Source organism: Pezoporus wallicus, unplaced genomic scaffold (assembly GCF_028554395.1).
Source record: "Pezoporus wallicus isolate ANWC-B61680 ecotype Strahan unplaced genomic scaffold, APGP_CSIRO_Pwel_v1 contig_6966, whole genome shotgun sequence".
NCBI classification, from domain to species: domain Eukaryota; kingdom Metazoa; phylum Chordata; class Aves; order Psittaciformes; family Psittacidae; genus Pezoporus; species Pezoporus wallicus.
Genome location: NW_026639746.1, coordinates 1071587 through 1096486, shown reverse-complemented (window position 1 = coordinate 1096486; position 24900 = coordinate 1071587).

Below are 24900 nucleotides of genomic sequence, written 5' to 3'. Positions count from 1 at the left end.
TTGTCTAGAGAAGCTGTGAATGCTCCATCCCTCGCAATGTTCAAGGCCAGGTTGGATGGGGCCTTGAACAACCTGACCCAGTGGGAGGTGCTTCTGCCCATGGCAGGGGATTTTGGAACTATTTGATTTTAGGGTCCTTTCCAAACCAAGCCATTCTGTGATTCTATGTGTCTATGAATTTAGTATCTATCACTTCTGCACAGTGAACCTATTGTCTTACAGAATTGTCAGGACAGACTGACAATAAGCAAAGATGTTGTTTTTTAACGATGAATGTGTATCTACCTGAAACATAAGAGGCAGATTTCTGGAAAGTCAAAAGGGAAGATATCGTTTTTTGCAAATGCAGCAGCACTGAAGAACAAAAAGAGAAACTCACTTGCATATAGAGGAGGTAATCAGATGGGTGTATCCTAGAATGCCATCAACACTGGGTAGCGCATCATACATGGGATAATTAAACAATGCCTGTAAGTGAATGAAGCAATACATAATAGGTAGGAGAGACAACGTAATGACTGACCTAACAATATTGGTGTAGACATGAAGGGAAGTCAGAATGCATTTAGAAGTGGCATGCCACATGATGGTATTATTAGCCATCATATACCAGTTTTATTAGACTTCTTTCCAGAAGCTACTCTTGATCTTAAACAAAAATTTGATGCAGAAATTTATGGGTAAATTCATCATTTGTATTACACAAGTGGACATATTTTTTGGTTAGGATGGCCCCTTCTGGCCTGAAAAGCTACAACTTTACAAATGCATTGTAATTAACATAATGACTTGCTTGATGCTTATATCATAGTACAAAGCTGCATGAGGATGCAGATAGTGATGACCATAATAGTGTGTTACTTTCACAAATTGCTGGGTTTGGAGATCACTGTGTTGTGGCATAATAACAAATGACAATTTGTGAGCTGTGAGGCAAGTGTTTCTAATCCACTCAGGTTCTTATCATTTAAACCTGCAGATGTGGTAGACACGCACAATTTCTTATTTAGTCAGTGTAGAAGTCAAGAGGTGCAGATACTTAGCAGATATGAAAATCATGGTCATAAAATTTGTTAAGTATCTGTTTCCAGAAAGAATGTTGAATGACAATCCTATAATTTAATTAAGGATCTCATCCAAAGTAGGTCTGGTTTATGGTACATATAAAATTTAATGGATCGTTAACCAACAGACCTATTTTATTTAGTGCTGCTGAGTATCTTATATAAAGAATTTGTGATTTTGGAGTCATTTCTGGTGAAGCAAATTTCTAACACCCTGTAGACAGCATGCAGACTTTAGCCACAAGTTTGTTCTAATTAATTCTTGTAATGGCCTCATGCAGTGGGTTAAAAAGACATTACACACTCTCCGCAGGAAAGGTGATAAGATGCACTTTTTCTTATGCTAAGATAGGAATATCCTGTAAAACCTTAATTACTGAAGTAAAGTGTACTGAGAACTAACACGAGAGTAGTCTAGTTGAATCTATTGTTCCTTCCCTAGGCTTTGTTTTACAAAACGTGATATCTAGTGAAATATTTAAGTAGATTAATCAGATTATGCAAAATTATCTTTGTCCAAATTGGAGCCTCCTTTCTTTCAAGAGCTGTTTTCAGTGGATAAATTTTAGTATTTGAAATAGGCATTTTTGAAACACTATTTTGTCATTTTTGTAGTTTGACCACAGTGTTAAAAACTGTTGTTTGATTCAGAACTTACCTGAAGTAAACATGGCTCAACAAGCAATGGACTCATTTATTTATGGCAGTTTACAGTGTTTTCATTGCACTGAAACTTAAATAATCCCTAATAGGTTGTACTGCCTGAGTGTAATTTTTATTATTTGCTGCAGCTAGCAATTGCACTTTCTTCTTCATATCAGCATGTTCTACAAATTTACCTGTGGAATGAAGGTTTTCCAGTTGTAGCAGAAGGTAATACTTGTCTGACACTTTCTGAATGGTTGATGTGGGCATGGGGGCAGAGGGGAAGACTCAGAGAAGGAAAAGACTTTGACTGAGAGACCATTTAAGCAGTTGCTTAAACTTAATTCCTATGTAAGTGGCTTATACAGGACTAATCAGCTCAAGTATATGATTCAATATAAGGTTTTTCATGTGTGCTGGGCTGAAACATTGCTTTGAAGACTTGGAACTGCAGTTGTCAATACACCATATACTCATAGCTTAATGTATTTTTGCAATATACTCGGTAATGAGATCAGCTGAAATTTAAATAAATGGTATTCTATATTTCTATGCCAGATATGAAAAGAATCATAAATAAGTCACAGACAATATTATGTTCCTGAAAGAGACTTGAATTTTATAATGTTTCTTAAGCAATCCATTTTAGAAAGAAACTCAGTTTCCCATAACAAAGTAGTTAATTCTTCAGATAAAGGGAGGACAAGAGTAATTCGTAAAGGAAACTGTTTTAAGCACAAAGTTACAATCTGATATACAACTAAGAAGTCCTTGGATCACTAACAGTTTGAGAGCTTAAAGACAGTTCTGAAAGGCCACAGTTCAGTAAGAGTAGCTTAAATCATATTTGGTTTTGAATTAATACCCATAATGTAAACCAAAGGGTAGTTGTATCCTTTAGACTTAATTCTTCTACAATAACAAATTCATATGGTGTTGCTGTAATGAAGTCTTAATTTACACAATGGAAGGAGTGAATTAAATCCTGCAGTACCTTAAATTTAATATTTTCTTTTACTTTTGAATGCTTAAGTATATAACCGCTTAATTTTCTTTCCTTTTCAGTATAAACTTCATGTGAGAATGACAGAAACCTTCTTCCTCAGGATTCTATAGCAGACCTTATCATAGCAGAAGACAGAGGAATTTTGCAAGCACAGAGAATATGACTGAGCTGATAAACATTTCATACTTTCAAGTAAGATTAAATGAGTACCCCATTGTTTCACAGGTTGCTAATATCATGCTACCGTCTTGATCAGAAAAGCATGAGAAATGCTTATTGATTTTTCCTGCAGGACTTGAATTACTGCTAGTCTGTTTTTTGGATCCTGCAGGATGTTGTGGTAATGATTTCATTGCACATAACGCATTCATTTCAAATGACTTTTTAATTTGAGATTTGAACTTTTTCAACTATATTCTTTCTTTTTTAATGATTTTAAAACATTATGCAATCATAATATGTATTATTAAGCTTATATGGTACTTCCTAAATAAACTTTGAGATATCTGCCAGATCAACCCATTATTTTTCTATTTTCCCGTTAATCAAAAGCAATCACATAATAGGTCAGCACTCACTTCTGCAAACTGGATACAACATTATATTTATTTTAGACTGGATGGTTGGAAGTGATTTTACATAGGTTTCTAATCTTCTGCTATTTGAAAACTTTTAGGTTTCTAATCTTCTGCTATGTGAAAACTTGCTCCAGACTGTGAACTTGCGTCTCCCTTAACAGGTGCCCCACTGAATTCTGTCACAATTTAGTATCTCAAGGACATATTGTCAGCTTTGCTCAGGGAAAATAATATACACTGTGAGCTGTCCCCTTCATATTTGTATAACTTCTATTGAATAAGCTATTACTGAACAGGGGTGAAGGTGACAGAAGCTGAATATCACTGAAAACCATTTATGTCCAGTGATCATCATTTATTTCTCCACAACAATTTTAAAATAACACAAGGCATCTTTTTTTTTCTTTTTTTTTCTTTTTTTTTTTTTTTTCCCAGCAGTTACTAATTCATCCAGGTTCTGAGCCAAATAGTAAGTGGTAACATAACCATTAGACAATGCTGATTGATAAAGTCATTCACTATATATGGGCAAATCACTGCACAGGATCCCCTTACCACTTCTGTAACAGGAAAAGTTACAATTCCATAACCCAACTAATTCTTCATATAAAGAATAAATTGAGTAGATTTATCTAAATTTGACTGCTTGGCCTGAATACTGGAGTTAAAGTGATGAAAAGAATAATGTTCACCTTTATGAGCAAAATCAATGTAAAAATATAGCTTGTCCTTTCTATGCCAAAAGTGGGCTTTTCACTCCTGTCCCAGTAAATGCACAACCAAGCAAAAGAGATGAAGTCAGACGAACCCTGAAGTCCTTGATTTCAGCCAGGAGTATGCAGGGCATATTTTTTCACAGGATTTGTGTAGCATGAATAAGTACTCCAACGGTTCCTTTAGAGCATTCTGGTCAGCCTTCTGGTCCAGTTTATCCTTGGTAGAGCCATCTATCTTCTCACAGGATCATAAGTGACCCACTAGTTAACTTAGGCCTCTAAGCAAACATTATAGAACATAAATATTCCTCTATGCCACTTCATCCCCTTGCATGATCCATAAAATCTAGTCTGAACAGATATAGACAAAACAGAAATCTGATGTAATGTCATCTACTGTCATAAAACTTGTACCTTTTCATTCATCACACTCCTGTTCTCTTTTGGTCTAGTTTTGTCTAGTATATTACACTCCATTCCATTCTTATTATGTTGTTAATAGATAGTATGCATACTGATATATAACTAATACATAATTTATATATATTATATACTTTTATATATGTTATATACTTTATATAATAATCTTTTATAATTATGTTCTTATGTGTTGCAATATATTCTGCACACACGCACCCCCTAGTCTATATTGGGTCTGAAGTTCCAGCTTTTGTGGAGACCTCTGATTTGTAGAATTAGATTTCACTTCTCTTATTTTACCCCTCCTTCCATTAAGAAAAGTTGTTACAGAAGAATGGATAGGTAGAAGAACACTGTGACTTCAGAATGACAAGTGACTTATTCTACTCACTATCATCTCTGATAATACAGATAGCTATAGCTACAGAAAAGATTAATCAAAAATTCTTTCAAAGGATGTTACCTGTTTGGAGGATAAGGAAGAGAAACAGGAACACGGGAAATTATACCATATGTATGCGATGCATGGCTTCTTTCAAAGCACATGTGCTAAGACTGGATAAGATAGTAGAAAGCAACATCCAATTGAGAAATGTATCTAAGAATAGCAAAGTGAAATGAATATTTGACAATAAGCAAGCAACCGAGGGAGGAAGTGAATGGAGCATAACTGAAAATAATGTTAAGACAAATGGATGCCCCATTAGTGATGATGCTTGCAGATATAATCTCTCAAGATGTCATTCTCCAAAGAAATCTTTCTTTCAGTAATAACAGTCAGGCAGTTCTTAGCAAAACTGTTTGGATTAAAACACTCTTCTTTGTCAAGGCCTTAGACTTTCCTGAGCTTTCGTTGTGTGGAAAGAAATTGTAGAAAGGACATGTGATGGACAGACCCCTTTTTATTTCCAAGACACAAGGTATTAAAGAGATTTTCAGATGCGTGTTTTGTGTCTGAGATGCACAAAGGGGTGATATATAAAAGTGTAACAATGACGTTGTTGAATGTTCAAGCAGTGCAAGTATCCTTTGAACCAGTGTGAGAAAATGAATAGACCAGGCCAAGAAAATGAGAAAAATTATGCCAGATTATTGGTTGGCTAGAGACAGCCGTTAAATATCTGAGGGAGAGCAAATGACCAAGGAAACTACTTATCACAGAGGGAAGATGATTTGCCTGACATTTCTGGAGAATGCGCCAGCTTGAATGCTAATTGCGAACAACCTGCTTCACTGAAACGGTCCTCTATGCACTTTGTAAACAAATATACTCTCCTGAAAAGTGAGCCTGGACAACAAAACAGGTGATACATCAAGAAATTAATTCTTGACATTTTTTTGGCCATAGGATTGAAGATGGTGAGATAATGGATCCAAAGTTTTCCTAACTGGAATACTCTAGACTGTAGAGTACTAGAATACTGTAGAATAGAGTACTCTAGTAGTAGAATACTGTAGACTGTCAAATTGCCTCCCAGTGGAAAACTCTTACAAACACACTCAGAGACCAACACCAACACAAAAAAAACCAATCAAATAAATCATTATAAATGAAGATAGTGTTGCACTAACACAGCTTTTCAAATGTTTCCATTTTATCTCCTAGATATGGTACATGCTGGAAAGCATGTTCAGAATATTGAATTTCCACACAGTTTTTAAACACAGAGGTTAAATGGATGAGCTGTAAAAAGAAATAAATTATTCTAAAAGAATGTAAACCTCAAAACCTCATAAAATCCAATGAGTGGATACCATCTGCAACCCAGATTTTCTGTCTACAGTTCCATTCTTCCTTAGGAAAACTACCAGAGATTTCCTTAATTGTTTAATTAAGAAATGTAAAGAGGCAAATGACATGGTATAGTTTATTAATTTGCAGATTGCTTTAAAAATATTTCTATTTACAAAGTTCTGTGGTACAAGAAAAGAAAAAGCAGCATGGCCGGGTTTTTAAAAATTGCACCCAGTGTGTCCAGACTTTAATTTATGTTTTATTGGTCAATTTCAAAGCTGAACTATACTAACCAAATCCTACTTTAGGAAATATAGATTTTGTCTAAATGATGTGACCTTCTTCAGCTCCAGACTCAGAAACTGTGATCTGACGACAATAATGATCTCTGGAAAGCAGAAAGTTGTTGATGCTGACTTCTTGAAAATTTCATATGCCCTTAGGCTTTGCCTTCAGGTAAGCCCTTGAGTGAGTTACAATCACTAACAATTACTTCCTTCTCTTCCCACCTTCGTGGTCAAAGCCATGTTTCCCTGTTGCATTTATCAATTTGTACTTCTGATTGACAGGCCACAGATCTGCATTTTTATTGAGATTCAAAATTTATTCTGCTTTTAAAGGTGAACTTTGAACTCTTGTTATGAACATCAATCCTGCAAATACACATATAAACGGTCTTCACGCATGAGTGGTCTTGTGGAACCAGAAAAGAACTTTGGTGAATGAAGCTAATCACATACATAAGTGTTTGTACAACTGAGTTAACATGAGCTACTGCTTCCAAGAGCAATTATCCCTTGGTACACCCTCCACACACAAAAATAAAGATTCTAACACTCCCTTATATTATAAGGGTATTGACAAGGCAACTCAGAAAGATGCTGATTCAATAATGTGCCATATTTTAGCAGAACTTTGCCTTACAGTGCCCAGTGCTCCTGGGACTATTTCGGAAATATTTACCTGGCATATTTCAGGCACAATGAGACATACCTACTATGCTCTGAGCAGGCATGAATGCACATGTGAGTTTCATGCAAGCTGCCGTCTAGGATAACTGCTGACAGTGCAATGCTACACTAATGAACCCTTCTGAGATACAGAGCTCAGGAGCTTCTGAGAGAGAGTGCTGTATCAGTGCACTCATGTGGCTTTTGAATCAGAGCCAGCTTGAGTCCAGCTGCCTTGGAGACCAAGAGCAAACACACATTATAGATATAGCCCTAAAGGTAGTATGGGGCACCTCTAGGCTTTCTGCCAACACGCTACACCAGTGGCAAGCACCACAGGCCACTGTGACTTTGCTTATCCCTCCTGACCTGCTATGCCTCCTCCCCACCCATTCCTAGTGCATTGGAACTCCAGGCAGGAATGCAGAGGCAAAGATTCAAGAGATATAGCTACAAAGGGAATTCCCCTGAACCAGGAAACTTTTTTCACTCGCTACCTCTCTATGACAGGTACTCTACACTGAAGGTTAAGCTGAAGTTTGGCACATACTTCAGAGACTTGCTGAACTTGAACATTTTATGAAGAAAGGTTAATTAAACTGTTCATGTTATTCTTCTGCTTAGTTAGAAAGGAAATTATTATTGTCATGCATCAACAAACCAATATAATAAAAATACCATTCCTGACCCCATTCAAACAAAACAAACTAAACTCACCTAGCATTAAACACATAAATAATAAAAATTAACATGTGAGGGAATGCAGAAGTTCCCTTTTCAACAGCAGGATACAAATAGTCTCTTCCAGAGTGCAATTCATTTAATCTTAAAATATGTAATTGTGGTACGTGTAATGATTCTTCACTGACTCTGAAATGTCAATATGATTAGACTGGCTGATGTTGCATGATCCAGCTAACTTTTAAAGATCTGAATTATGGCAGATGCACTGGTGTTAAACTTCAATAACATAGATTTTTCAGATTAGAATGACCTGTTATGATTACCAAGTCTTACCTACTCCACAGCACAGGAAGAAGTACACAGGGAACATTAGATTGAATCCAAAAACTTTGTCAATATGAAATAATCAAAATATCAAAATAATACTCCCCAGTTATCTGGAGATTTTCTTATTGCCTAATCTATAGAAAGCTTACTTTTATTTTACAAGCTAATACCAATAAAACCGAATAAGCTGATTGCCTTTAATCCTGAAAAGTTATTTTAACCAAAACCTCCCATTTCACTGGCTTTCCATGTGACCCACTGAATTTCACACACACAAGGCCCACAGAATTTTAACACTGGAAGGCAACCTATCTTCTTCATGTCTTCTTCACTGTTGAAATGAATAAGGACAGAGTAGTCCTCTAACACAGTACATGTACAGTTCCCTCAGAAGTTAAGCTGAAACCCAGAAAAATCCGTAATCTAGTTTTATGTACTCACCTTTCATTATATAATTCCCTTAGCTCCTAAATAAACAGTGTGAAAAGTAGGCAAAGGATTCCAGCCTTGAGCCTTCTGGAACAGACCTTCTCAGCTGAGATATCTGCATGGTGTCAGCACTGCGACAATATGACAAAAGTCAGGAGGTCACAGTAAAGTGTCAAAGCCTGACACTGATACCCTGCAGGGTGGTATATGTTTTAGTCTGTGCAATTTTTTCCTTTGGTGTGATGTTTACTCAGGACAGGCTTGCATCAAAATAGCGAAGATGTGAAGGAAGTTTAGACTTGAATTTGGGATTCAGCCTTCTAACTAAAGCTTTATCTGGACTAGCTAAGACTGTCTGTATACTGATAAATCATTTCAGATGCTCTCTTTTCCTAAACGTGAAACATTTAGCACCTGCTCTCACTGCTGGTGACCTCATCAAAATAATGCTAAGTAGGAATATTTGCAAAGCATTTTTTTTCTTCATATTTTCCCCTCTTAATTCTACGCTTTCACAAACACTTCCAGCTTGCAGTTCTGAAAGGTAGCTTTGATCTGTAGACATAGGTGTGTGCAGGAGTTATGCAAGATTCTTCACAAATATTTGGAAATCCAGCTTTGACAAAAATGGCAGTGTCCATGCTTGTTGAGTTACAAGCATATATTGCCAAAGAGTGTGTAGGTAGGCACAACTCCTTGTGTTAGCTGTTTCGTCACATGAATGCATTTCTCTATGAACCACTGCTATGACCACCAGCTTTTTCCAGCAGGATCAACTGGTTCCAAAAGCCAGGATTTTGGGAACCTTTGCTACATTTTAAAGACTGTCTCAGCTTATCACATATTTTTCTTGTTATTTTACAGCCATACTTTCAGGACTTGCTTTTTCACTGCTGCTTGTAAGCAGAAATTTGACCCTTATTTGGTGGTCCTCAGCAGGACCTCATTTGTCTGTGATATATTTGATATATTTGATATATAAGATATATAAGATAACACTTGTCTGTGATAGTTAAGAAAAAAAAGCCTCAGGTGGGTATTTTGCCAACTGGTAATTACCATTCTAGGGCACTGGTTTTGCCATATAGTATAAGAATGGAGATTAACCTTATTTCCTTTAGTATAAGGCAATGTGAGAAATTCCTTCAGTAAAATTTCACTGTTTTCTAATAAACACACTTTTTTTTTTTTTTAGTGATAAATTTTCAGCTACAAGTTTATCAGTCTCTGCACTTTAATAATTTCATGGTTGATTTCATGTAACAAATATTTATCTTCTTTTAACCACTGCAGGCTGGGCTCTTGACAAGGTGAGGCATTTCAACAACAATCTCGGCCCCCTTGTGAAACAAGGTTTCTCTCAGTATGACGCAAATCTTAGCCTCTTCATCAGCACTTGTAAAACAGTTGACTCATACACCTGACTCTTCCTATGCTTGCTCCTCGTATAAGATCACAAGTTTTATTCTCCCAAATAAAGGTCAAATTAAAACAAAACAAAAGACCTAATGCTTCCATAAGACAGCCTCCAAAAACAGTGTGCAGCCTGGATCTTCTCTGCATTCTTTGAACTGCATATGTACTCTATTTTCATGTAGCTTACTTGAAGAGATTTTTCAGACTGGTGGCTTTGTGGAAGTATTGCTAGCACTCAGATTAGTTTCAAGAATTCTCTCTTAGAGGACCTAGAGTTTTTGCTGAAAATATTTCTGTATCAATACTTGTCCCACTTGCAAGTGTATAACGAGGTTTGGAATGCATTCATGTTGCCCACATGGTGCCAAGCCTGTGACCATTTAGCAGTGTTCCTCATAAAGAGCAAAAATATAACGTAAAAAGTTACATCACCTGCCAAGGGGACTTGGGGGATTCCACTCGCATGCAAGGTGTTTCCGTCTTTGGTTTCAATTTGTTTTTACTGTTCAGGCTAGCAGAATTCCCTCACGTAACCTCAGGTTGATTTCAGTATTTCATTTTCAGGGTGGAGCACTGCCATGATTATTTTCTGTAAACTGCTTAGAGTGGGATTGTGAAATAGAGGGTGAGAGAGCTCAGCTGTGCAATTCTGGCACAATGAGCAGTTTCAAGGGATCAAAATCTTTGTTATGATTTAGGGTGAGTCACTTTGGAAACTATCCCAATTTACATAGAAATCTTCCCCCCACACACTATTATTCATTTTCTATTCACTGGGTACTGCCCGTTGAAGTGCAGAGTCTTACCTATAAGAAACATGTAAGACAGCTCAAGGAGCAGGGTCCTGTCAATAACCTCTTTTCCTTGCCAACAAGAAATATTAATTCCTTCTTATTTCCAGGATATCTGAATTGGTATGAGCTAATTAAACCATTTCCCAAAGATCTGGATCTCACTTTGAAGTGTAAACTAACCCAGTATAACTACAAAATACTGCTACTGTGAACAGTGGATACTATTCTGTGGAGTATCCCTTAATAGATACCTACAAACATCCAAGAGAAACTGTTTGCACGACTATGTTTTTGTGTTTTTACTTTTATTTCACTCAGTGAAAAAACACATGACTTCCCACTTTCACAAGTTGGGGCAGCTACATTTGACCCCCTTAATTTACTCTGGATTGTGGGATGCTGTCAAAACAAATAATCTTATATGTGTACTAGTTGCCTGCAGTAGAAACCAAAGAAGAAGATGCTAAAGCCCAGGAAGAAATTCACATCTCTAGGGGGAAAAAAACAACCAAATCACCCCACCAGAGAAAAGGCACAGAAAGGTTTATAGAATAACCATGAAAAAATTCAAATTGTTACTGGCTGATAAATTGATCATGATTGTTGAGAAGCCAAACGACTGTGCTACAAAGAAAACTACAGGACACATATTATTGAGAATAATGGAAACATGCAAATAGTCATTTAATGTAGTAGCTCTTTAAGAGGTAAAAAAAGAAATTCCATTGGGACAGAGTGTGCTGTCCCAATACACACCTGTGAGTAGCTGATCATTATTTACACCAACTTCAATGCTATTATTTATGGCACCAGTGCAGCCAGGTACTTAAAAGGCTGTGTAACTTTAGCACTAGGAGAGATGAGTATGGACGTCCTCAGCATTGCAAATTACACAGTCTTTATTTCAAGTATGTTATTAAATATTATTTCATATTCTTAATATTCACTTGCCAGTCACAGTCACTTTCTGTCTTGACTCTTCTTGCAAACAAAATAACACTTTATTTTCAAGAAAGTCTTGTCAAAAGGAGTTTCTGCCTAGAAGCCACTGCAATTAAAATAAATAAGCAACAGTTTTCCCTAACAGAGAAAATGTTCCACTCTAGGCAGCCTCTTTCTATTTTTACTTAGAATCACATCCTAATCAAGAATGCCTATAGTTCAGCACTTCAACTGATTGCAGTCTTAGTATTCAAAACCAGATCTTCCACCTGCCAGCTTGTTTAGCTGAATGATTTGTTCATGTTATTGCACTGCTTGTACTTACTGTTTTGTGGGGAGTTTGCTGTTGATCAACACAAATTTCATATTATCGTATATCACTGTCACCTTCAGAGGCAATTTAAATAAATGTATGTAGCCATGGGGAGGATTGCATTGTGCACCCAACCTAGTTACAGAACAATTAAACTCACTCTGCAAGAAAACCAACAATGATTTGATTAACTTACAGTAGCAGATGTCCAATTGTATTTCAGCTTGAAGCACAGAAAATATCTGGGTCTCATTTAAAAGACCAAAACCACAGTCGTCTGTCTCTCCCAACAAAGTTGCAGTTAAATATATAAACAAGTGTTTTCTAGTTACTGATTTAAGGCATTTTCAGAATAGTCAAAATGGCCTGGGTTTTATATTATTTTACTGTAAACACTTCTTTTTTTTTTTTTAAAGCATTTGTGCAAGCTACAGTTATTTTAAAAGATTTTTATGCTGCTGACAGCGCATTTTCTTTATTTTAACTGATGAGTGAAAGTCTTTTGCAAAAATTTTGAAGTTTCACTCTGTGGTGAAGTAAACTTTTTCCACATGAAAAGATGTTAAATTACTTTCTCTTTCAAAAAATTCTACAGCTTTTCTTGGACTGCATGCCTGGGTTTTGTGGGCTGCTGCAGTTTCTAACATTAGAGACTAATCTGTCAGAATCCCTAGGAAGACCCTTCTTCCTTCCAGAGATTTGAATCCTGTATCTGCCCTACAGAAAGTAATCTTGGTTACTTTCCACATGATTCTCTTGGCTCTAGTGCTCTGTGAAGACATTGTTGCAAAGAAAAGGAACTATGAACATTATTCAGGCAATCTGATATAGAACTTACTATGATGAAACGAGGACAAAAATTAAAAGAAAAACGAAAGAACAATGAGCAATGCATACTGCTTACTCTACAGGACTGCCGGTCTTTGGCATCTTAAGCAGTTGCTAAAGAGAAGGTGCCATGATGTCTATTAGAGATGCCCACAGCCAACTGTAAGATAGCCTATTTAATTAGCCATAGCGGTGTTTGTATACCTCCTGCTTTCATTCTGTTCCATGTTCCAGATTTCTTAGGCAGATATTTCCCATTATTTAGAACAGTGAAGGATATCTACCGTCTTTTGCAGCAGTTCAATAAGAGGTTATCATAGAAGACCAGGCCACAGAGGCAATTGAGCAGAAACAGGGTATTAGGCCTTTAAATGTAACTTGCACAACTCACCCTGGAAAGCAAAATCCTTTCTTCTCAGTAGAAGGTTTTGGTGTTTGGTGGGTTTTCATATAGTTGCAAACTCTTATAGGATAAAAGTCTGAATTTATAAACTGTCCTACTGAGACTTGTAAGGAGAGAGGAAAAAAAGTTAGGTACTTCTAGGGGTTTTGCAAAGAGGGAATTCAGGCTGGAAGGGAAGCAGTCACAAGCTTTCTCAGCTCCAGAAGGCTCAGTGCTACAGAAAAAAAAACAGAGAACAAAAAGTTGCACATTACCAGAAAAAAAAAAAAAAAGAAACCCCACTATTTGATAAAAAATAACTGCAATAAACAATAGACAATCTTTCAACAATTTTCTAGCACATGGCACATTTCATTAACATTGATTTTTTTATTTTGACATTTCACTAGCAGAATTGCATTGCCTTCTTCCTTATCTGTCTCACATACATACACACACACACATACACTTATACACATATATCTGTAGTGAAATGTAATAAACTAGCATTGATTTGAACAAAAATTAGATGAAGTATGATAATGCAAAAGTAGTAGCTGCTGAGGTAGACTTCACTTATGATCACTAATAGGCATTCAAAAAATAAATACTTGCTGACTATTTCTGCAATATCTGCAATCCATTCCTACTCAAAAAACATCCACCCAGAAGATTTTTATTCATGTGCTGCAACGCTTTACTGAAATAGTCCTCTGCCTGGCTTTTGATATTTTCATAGAGGTGTGTAGGAAAGCCTCATGTCCCACTTCATATTCCTGGTTGCATGGTCATAGCTCTTTATGGCTTCTTATATTGCTGGCTGAAATCATACACATTTGCGTGTCTGAAAGCCTTAAACAATCAAATCAGTTGACAGGCCAGTTATTTCATATCATCAGTGTAATCAGTGTTGCATAATAAAATAGCATAAATATTAAACAAAAGGTCTAACGAATGTACAGAGTTTTAATCCACTGAAATGTTAACCTAAACAGAACACGTCAAAAGGCATCCACTATAGAGAAGGATGAGTCATGTTCCACATTCAAGTGATCAATACAAAAAGAGCATTATGTGTAGAGCTGCAAGAAGTCTAAATGATGTAATGACCAAACGGCTGATAGAGATTCTCAGAAGTTGTCTTTCAGGCCCACAGTGATTAGATCATTTAATATAAGATGACAAATCAATGCATATGCTATAAGTGTATCTGCTGTCCATATCTAAGGTCCCATGATTTTCAGGCGAATTATAATGTTTACATCTTCCTGCTAAGGGCTTTTATATTCTGCACTCAGTTTCATTTATTCTGACCTGGTTAATATATGGGGAACTATGAGGAGAACAATTAAAGCATTAGTCGTCAAATCACTTTAAGATATCACTCAAAGCTGTGCCAGAGGTCAGGTCTACTAGCATGCTTGGGCAGTGGTAGCATACCAGCCCGTATCAACAAAACTATAGCAAATAGAGAAAACAAAGTGATTATCCCACTTTACTTGGTACTTGTTAGACTACATCTGGATTCTTGCATTCAATTTTAGCCCCCAGAACAATAATGATGCTAATAACTGAAGCAAGTTCAGCGTAGGGCCACCATGATAGCTGTGGCTAGAGCTCTTGGCCTTGAAGAGAGGCTGAGTGAGCTGGGCTGGTCCAGCCTGTAGTAGGGATAGGACTGATCAGCAGCTTCCAGTACCCACAGGCATCAAGGAGATGAAGCCAGACTCTGCCCAATGACGCATAGGTGAAAGACAACAAGCACAGATCAAATGAAAACTGATTCCATCTGGATATAAGGAAAGGATTTCCCCTGTGAGGATAACTAAACATTGAAACAGACTGTGTGAAAAGGCCAAGAAATCCCCACCTTTGGTGGAGCTGGTAAAGTTCTGAGCAGCCTGACAGTTTTGGCCCTATCTGAAGCACAAGTCCTCCAAGGTTCCTTCCAGCCTGTCATTTGGCAGTCCAAACCAGACAGCTAATACAGTGGGTTAAATAAGAATGGCAGTGCATACAGCAAATGAGAGATGGATGGACAGAATAAGGGAGATTCAAAATACTTACTATTGCTATGCACTGTACTTTTATAGTCCTTTTTTTATGATATTTTTCATTCATTCTGAATGAATGACCATAGCAAATATGTCAGTGCTGGTGATAAGATTTAAAGGTCAATTGCTCTCTTCTTCAAGAGAGAGGTTTTGGCAGTTGAGAGGAAGGGGGTGTTTGTGTAGGAGCTTAATATTATTCAGAAATATTGATTTGCCACCATAACTTGGATTTCAAGGTGTTTAAGAAATCTGGGGGAGCCATAGGGTCATTGGTTTTGTTTTAAACAGATTAACAGACAGGATTAAAACCAGCAGATTCAAGTAAAGATGGAAGAGGTATAATCATCTGTAATTTTACCTTCCAAGAAAAGTTTTGGTGATACTCAGTACAGACCAAGTTTTAAATTAGCATCTATTGTTGCACACTCTGTCCTTCTTCTGCATGACTATAAGATTACATTTTTTCTATGGTTTATTTTTCTGTTGTGTATTACTCACTAGTTCACTCCTTCCACATATAGTTGAGCTTCTTGATTCATAGCTCTCAAGTCATCTGTATTTATAGAAGACCATCATTTTAAGCATTATATCCCTGGTCTTCGAGTTAAATTCCCTCTGCCCCCAAAAGAAAACAAAAAAAAAAAAAGAAGAAAAAAAGAAAGGAAAAAAAAGGAGGATTTGTTATTTTTTTCCAGAAATAATAGTCAGTGACATGAACATGATCAGTAAGACGACTTGAGGGTTTCAGTGATGTTGAATCTAGATTAGCTTAGAAATGACTTGAGAAGTCCACCTTATGGCAAAACTCATCAGTTTAACACATAGGTGAGATCCATGCAAATCTGTGGTAAACATAACTTGCTTGTACTACACTTTCAAAACAAGCTAATTTGCATCTCTTTTTTATGTTTTTGATCCCAGTTAGGTGAACCCATAATGGTTACTTGATACCAAATGCAAAACCTATTTTAATTACAGTCCAAATCCTCTGGCTATATCATGAAGCAACTAACATAGCACTAACTGAAAACTAGGGTATATGTACACATCAAAACAAAGGTGCAATAAACATTGCTACTTTAGATGGAGTTGCCAATAATATAAAAATAGACCTGACAGCAGCATGGAATAAATACCTGCATAGGATACAAATTTGAGGATAAAGCCGTGAAACTCCTATGCACAGTTTCATAATACGCTAAAATTCTGCACCTTCAGCCTGATCAGAAATCCGTGGCAACACCTTTCAGCTGCTATTGTTGTCTTATCCCAGCTATATTCAAGAAAGCACAGTCAGACTTTGGCTTAGATATAATAGCTGTACCCTGTTTCAGTTTCAATAGAGAAGCAGAGAACTGAGTTTGCATAGTGGAAACTATTTTCACCTGCTGAGACTGGAAGAGAGGAAAACTGGCAAGCAGAGCTGGAGGAGGGAAGCACTTGCACAATACTAAAAGCAGAGGAGGTGGAACCTCACGGGATATTCTTGGCTTTAAATGGTCATAACAGGATAAATAGATGGTATACAGTGTATGCTGCAACTCAGTTACAACTAGACCATCTGGTAGACAAACCAGCAGTTTTAGTGAATAGTGAATTCACAGAAAAGTAAGAGAGGTCATGCCTTTATTAGCATTTTTTCTTACACAAAATGAAAAAACGGAAGTTACAAAGTATTTAATGATGAATGAAAACACACCTATGAGTCATTTTAAGGAGAGAAAAGAATATTTGGGGACACTACTGAGCAAGAAAGGCCACCTCATGCTTTTTCATATCAGGGATGCACAGAATATTCGTTTGCATAGTTACTTTTGCTGCTCTGACACCTGTGCAGAAAGCAGAGATCTTCAAAACCTGACAAGTTTTGTTGTTGGGTGTCTTTTTTTCCCCTTAATCCCTGCAGTGAGTTTTACTGCCAGGTGAGCTCTTCTGTCAGGATCTCTCAGCCCCATTTAACAGGCTTCTACATGTTCCAGAACTTGAAAGACGCACCCAACATATCATCATTGTTCCCATCACTGGCCACGTTAACACTGGCTTCCTCCCAAATCAAACATGAATGTATTTTTTTCCTTTTTTTTTTTTTGAGTTTCTGCAAAGGGGATTATTCAGTAGTATACAAAAAACACAAATCCCCCCTAAGAACTGAAACAAACAGAAAAACCCACAAACCAAAATCCCAAACAAAACCCCCAGTTTAAAATAGCATGTAACATACATTATTCCCATCCTAAGTATTCAAAGTGCCCAAAAGAATAAAAATCTAAACAGAGCAAGTAGGAGACTCATCAGGAATAGTGTTTTTTAGGAGGACATTTGAAACCAAATAAAGGCATGTAGTTCAGATCTCTGATACTGATTAAATGTATTGGGGTTACTCAGCAATGTCTTCTTATTGGCCCTAATTCAGCAAAGCACTACACAAGGCTAATTAGGAATACAAGCATGGAAACAGGATTTAAGCTTTAGGATAACCATATGGGTGCTTATAGCATCTTACTAAATAAGGGCTTGGAGCCTTAGTTAACAACTTTATTCATGTAGAGCTTTACATGTAGTTTGCTAGAGATGTCATCCCATCAATCTCATGATTTTTTTCCTTTTGTGTTTTTATATGCCACTTGGCAAAGTTTCCATTTCCCCCTATATGGAGGGAGGAATTTGAGGGAAGAAGCCAGTCATGCTGTATTTGGTTGATTTCTATGCTTACATTTGACACATAGACTATTTCTTTGTTTATATAATTCATTTACAACTCATAGAGCTTGGTATCCCAGAAAATTAAGTGTTGTGAATGCCTGCACGCTTTTCTGAGAGTTTTGGAACAAGATTTGAGGGCTGGAAATGAGAGGAGCAGTGTTGTACAGCAAAAGACTGCTGAGAAAAAAATACTCTGCATTAAAATGGCACTGTACAGTCATTTATTGTTTCTAAACAACTTCCAGATAAAATGTGCAAACAGGGAGATGGTTTTCCTAACCGACAACTCTGCAAACACAATGTGTGTGAGTCAAGCAAGAGTTATATAAGTAATTAAAACAAATTAATTTAATCAAAGACATTAGGCACTCCTTACCCATGTAGCTGGATTATCTTTTCAGTTTCACCTTTATCCTCTCCTCTCCTGGTGTATTGGTTACACCCACATCTATTTCTATCTGAAAATAAACAGTTCTTTTGGGAAAGGAAATGTATCTTTGCATGTGCAGACACACTATCTGTCTTGGTTTAGATCAGGTGCAACTCTAATGCAAATAAAAACATCAGTAGAAAAAGACAAATATAAACAATGTACATAGGCAACATGCTACTTGTGTACATTATTAAAGGCAACTGATTTGAATCTTCTCAGTCACTCATTCAGTAGACAAATACTTTCCCAGGACTTGCGGTCAGTCATAGTTTCTCTCCATGCAAAAAATGCAGCTTTTAGGATGACATAAATTTACGACTCGAACAGGTGAGTAAAGATATTTTAATCAGCCTAGTAATCAGCTTCTGAAATCAGACACCTTCGAAACTGGGTGAGGTTTATAAGGAGCATTGGGAAACTTCATATTGCTTCAGAACTTTGAGGATTAATTTTATTGCAATGAAAGCCAGAGGGTTTACAAGTGAACATTAAAACCAGACGATGTTTAATATAAAGAATAAATCTTGCAGACGCTGTACCTAATTTCTACTTTGGGATTATTATTTAATGACATGATGGAATGAAAGACTTTGCTTTCATTTGCATAATATTCTCTCTTGGAATGGATGCTCAAGGCAAAATCCTGGCTTGCAATGCAAGGTTTGCCAACTAGGGAAAAGAACACAGGCAGCCTCTTCCTTTTCCTCATGCACCTGTACAGGTCTGGGGTAGGATGGCGCCACGTGTACTGGGAGACCTGAGGAGTGGAGGGATGGCCCACAGTACCAAAGTGAAATTAAAGATGTGGTTTACTGCACTGGTTTGCAGAAAAGGCCCCCTCCCTCCACATATGCCTGTGGGAGTCTGCCTAAGGCCATGTCTACACCACACAATAGAGTGCCATGATGTAAACCTTGAGCTGAGAGACCTCAACTAAACACACACCGGGCCAAGCCAGGTTTTGTGGGCCTAGAGACACTACAGGTACAATAGTTTGTGCTGTATCCAGGGCATTAACTATTGCCAGAAGCCCTTCTCCAAAGAAATGATTAACAGCTTGTATCTTCCATCAGAAACAAATGTCCATGCTAAATCTAGAACTGGAAGCAGGGGGCTGAGGAACACAAAGCAAGGATACTTAATGTGGCTGTGTGCAAACTTTCAAATTGGAAAGAGAAGAGCCAGTGGCTCTTCAGATTTTCCTTGTGGCTATGCCACTTCCAGACCCAAGCCTGCCTTCGTGCAGCAAGCTTATAAGTCTCTGCATAATGCTCCCAAGAAACTTCTCACCCTAGATAAAAAATGGGTGCCAACATGACCCCACGTACAAAAATTTTAGGTAACTGAAATGGATGCTGATGAACCTTGCTTTGTAAATCCCTGATTCTCTTGATAAGCCAGAATAGGAACCTCAACATTTCACCTTATTTAATTCTTGTTTTCTTTTTTATTCTTTTTCTTGAATGTAAAGATATGACAAGATTTAAAATAAATAAAAAAAAATAGAGGTAATTTCAATTATCAGTTTAATGGCATTAGTAATAATGAACTAACATTGGATGAATATGAAAACTAATCCTTAAAAAGAAAGAAGAAATATTATAAGAAAAAGAATATAGGAAAATAAAACCAAAATTATTTAGTAGGAAAAGAACACCTTGACCATTACTGTAAGTACTTACTTCAGTAAACATTAAAGTCTAGATTCATTAAGAAAAAAAATAGGTCTGTCCATGAAAAACAAACATAATTATTTGACAGAAAGAGCAGCATGAACTTCTCTTTTATTGACTTATTTTTTTCTGCAACAGTTTTCACCCTTTGATAAACACAAACTTTAACCCTAAAGTGATCATGATTACTCAAATGACTGTTGTGTCTGACATAACACAACTCCTGCTCCTTCGTATCAGAAGAGCTCCAATTCATAAAACTTTCCTGGCAAGGTCTGAAAAATTGTAAAAAGAGTAACTAAGTAAAAGATGAGGCTTTTCTGTATAATAAAGCCTACAAAGCCACCAGGGATATTCTGTCAAAGTAGATAATCAGTAAAAAAGCATGAATAATAGGACATGCTTACTCACCTCAGCATCTGTAAGGAGTGAGGGAAGATAATATATTTGCCAACTGAATTTGTAACAGAAAAGCCAGTGAAAAGCCTCATTTGGTTGTTAGGGCAAAGCCACTATAAGACCAGTCATACCTCTCATTTGCAAAAGAATTCTGCAAAGAGAAAATAGTTCCCCAGGTATGTAATCTGTATTTACTTCTTTCCATGTTTGTGGAAAATACAGGGAAGACAGAAAGAAACCGAAAGGAGCGTGAGGTCTTCCAGCTGCTATAAGCCAAGCTGCTAATGAATACTGAAATATGGCCCAAATCATCTTATTCAAGAGAAATGCAAAGAAAATCATTACACTCCCCCTTACAAAGCATATACTTATGGATATTTGTATGTTTCATTTGAAATGAATGCACCTTTTCCAAATTTTATTGAATTGTATCATTTGCAACTATCATCTTGCTTCACAGAATTACCATGTATCACAAATGAAGAACTACCTTCCTTATCTGTTCTTAATTTCTTCATCACAAAATGTCATGCCTGTTCTTGTAATCAAATTTATGAAAACAAAAAAAAAAGAAGAAAGAGGGCAAAGACCATTAGAAAGTAGTCAGAGTTCTTTCTCTTCCTTTTCTTGCTTTTGATTGGGAGGAGAGGAAATCATTCATTTCACAGAAAGAAATCATTTTATGTTAATATGGTTGTACAAGTGTACAATTGGAATGAGCAAAAAGATAATCCAGCCCTGTAAGTCAGGCTAAGATTATTTATTAACTCTATTTGGTTAGAACATCTCCTTTTCCAAGTTCAAAGCTTCCTCAGCACTCAAGGCACTCAAGAAAAATGGGCTTGTGTGTGAGAAGAAAACTGAAAATTAGTCTAAAAATTATGTTTGAGCAACAACAAAATATCCAAATTGGAAGTCTGAACTTCTGGTGTGTTTACCCAGATTTTATTTGACAATTTCTCTACTAATTGCAACAAAATACTAAAGACAGAAAACTGATGTAGCATGTGACTGTATTCCTGGAGTGGCTCAGAGAGTAGACGAGTACTAACCACAACTATTGTTGTTGGCACTAGTGAAGGATCTCTAACTAATATAACTCAAGAACTCATAGCTGAAAATTGAGCCATGCTACTCCTTGTGCAAAAAAAAATATTTTTCCCTTTTATAATTTCTTTTTTTTTTCTTTTTTAATCATTGTAAACATCACAAGGGACCAAACAAGAGTTACAGACTGGAAGATTATTGCTCTCAATACCCTATCTCAGCATAAGAGATAGTGTAACTGGTGCCGTGGCTTTGGCTGGGATGGAATTTACTTTCTTCCTAGTAGCTAGTACAGTGCTGTGCTTTGGCTTTAGTCTGATAACACTGATAATGCTGATAACACACCAATGTTTACTTTTTGTTCAGTAGCACTTACCCTGATCCAGGACTTTCGGTCTCATACTCTGCCAGTGAGGAGGGACACAGTAAGTCTTGAGGAAGCAGAGACAGGACACCTGACCCAAACTAGCCAAAGGGGTATTTCATACCACAGCACATCATTCCCAGTATATAAACTGGTGGGAGCTACCCGGAAGGGACCAATCGCTGCTTGGGTCAGGCTGGGTATCGATCAGAGGGTGCTGAGAAATTGTATTGTGCTTCACTTGTCTTTTCTAGACTCTCATTTCTCTTCTTTCTTTTTCTTTCTTTTTTTTTTTTTATTTTTCTCATTATTATCATAGTTGTTATTGTTGATTTTCTATTATAACTATATTTTATTTTATTTTAGTCATTAAACTTTTCTTATCTCAACTCACAGGTTTTGCATTCTTTTGATTCTTCTCCCCATCCTGCCCAGAGGATGGGTGGAGAGGGGCCGAGAGAGTGGATGTGTGGGTCTTAGTTACCATCTGGGGTTAAACCACAACACTGCGGAGTGATGTTTCCCTGATTATTGATATACCACCACACATACACAATGTTTATACTTCCCATATGCATTACTAAGTCCACATTATAATAATACTGTGATGTTCTTTCTCTAGAGATACAAAAACGAGAAGTGTGGGAAGATATATCTTGTCTGGGAGCAGTGAAAGCAATGGATGGAAATACAGCCAGGGTCTATGACTTACTTCATGGATGTCCTTTCTGAACACATAACATTCTTACAGAAACAGGAAAAATGGAATACAGCAGAAAAGTCTCTGCACTCAGAATCATAGAATATTAGGGTTGGAAAGAACCTTAAGATCATGAAGTTCAAACCCCAACTTCCTGATTTCAGCTACCAGTTTATCTTTAGGATCTGCAAACCAAATAACATCACCAATGATCAGGCTCATGAAATGATACTCATATATGGCCCATGGAAATATACTTGATACTGTTTGCGGTGGGTGTGAAATGAAATAGTTTATGAGTTTCTTCTCCTTCTACCCCACGCTGTTTACTCTATTGCTACCCTACTATGTCATGTGTATTATACAATAGATAGAAAAAGTAATTAGGGAATGAAGAAACAGGAACAAAGAGCATGTCTACACATGCTATGTTGGCTGACATTATGAAGTGTTCTCCACTGTAACCAAAACAGTGTAATCTTATTAACTTCTTTGGCTTCTAGAAATTTGAAAACAAGTCTGTAAGAGCTCCATAATCATTTTCATGCATGTAAATTACAGCTGTTAGCTGGATATTTTTACCTGTCTCCAATATCATAAACTTTCAAAGCCAAACTGTTGGTTTCTCCCTCCACTACAAATTATGTCAGAAAACCACAAGTAGAGTTTTACAACTTTCATTTGCTGGTATGAAAATTAAATATGATAAGCAAATCTGTGAGCTTTTGCTGCACTAATTCATGTCAACTCTGCCCATATTCATATTTCTTATTATCTGATGGAACTGCTTGTTTCATTCAAAGTCTCTTGAAGGTCTGAAGCCAAAGTTTAAAATGTCAGTGCAAACATTTACCCTGACTATGGATAAGAATCTAGTTCTCCATGCAACTTTCCCTTGTATTTCAAAAAGCTTTTAAACTTTTAACTTGTTTATACTTTCTGTTTAACATAAAAAAAAAAAGAAAACACCCAATAAATCAGGTTGCATACAGTTAAGCCACAGAAAGGAACTTTCATTGAAGCTTAAGGGGTAGCAACTTTCATTGAAGGTTAAGGGGCAACAGTGGTGTTTGTCAATACTTTAAAAACATTTAAATAGTTGTCCAAACATCAACACATGGACGATCTGACTTATAAAATCTCTCATTTTTCATCTTATTAAAAATTACCACAGAGACTCTCTTTCCTCAGAATGTAATTGCCTAACACCTGTTTTTGACAGATCATGTTGATTGTACAAATATCTTCATTCATATGTAGCAGGAAAAAAAAATGGAGATAAATACAATGTTGGACAGAGCCTTGGGTGACATGGTCTAGTGTGAGACGTCTCTGCCCACGGCAGGGGGGTTGGAACTTGATGATCTTAAGATCCTTTCCAACCCCAACCATTCTATGATTATTTATATACAGGCCTCTATGCATATACCTTTAGGTGTGTACATAGTAGCATATATTAGCCTGAGTCTTTGAAACCAGATTTGAGCTAGACACAGGTTGACACCTCCTGTCAGGAAAATTACCATGGCAAAGCAAGTGCCCCAGAATGACAGAAGCTATATGGAGCAGAGGAAATACTTATTTGGAAATCATGATGTGGCAATGGACTTGAAGCACTCTTAGATGAATACATCTTCTAAAGACCTGCAAAGTTCTGTCTTTATTTAAATGCAAGCAATCTTCAGATTATTGAGGGGACAGCGGGAGATGTGTTCTGCCATCTGCAGTGTTAAGTGCCTGCCCCTTCACCTCTGGCTGATTTGTCACCTGTCCCCTGCTCACCCACAGTCTGCTGGTGGAGTTGTTACATGAGCACTTTCTACACTAATGCGGTCCAGACTGGGTTTGAAAATGTCTCATTTAGCATAAGAACAATGGTACTTGCATTGATCACATACCACTGTAGCAAACTCTCTTTAGCACGGGCTACTGACATATAAGAAACAGCATGCCTGGAAAGACTGTTTCTGGGACAGTCTCAGCTAGAAACCTCAGTGTTTCCAGCTGCCTGTGCTTCTCAGGCTTCCTGCACTGGTTACTGTAACTAATTCCTGTTGTTTAATATTAACCCATCTGCCATAATAACCACTTCTCAAAACTCTTTATTCCTCTGGTTTATACAACATTCTGCAATGGTGAGTATCATCAGGGGAACTTTTTGAGACTTCTTGCTCACTAAATCCTGGCTATAAGGGACTATAATCCAGCTCATGAAGCTGTTGCTGAATGGGAGGCCAGTAACCTTCCTAAGAAAGAGAGGACTGAATGTGGTTGCCATCACAAAAACAGCAAGATTTT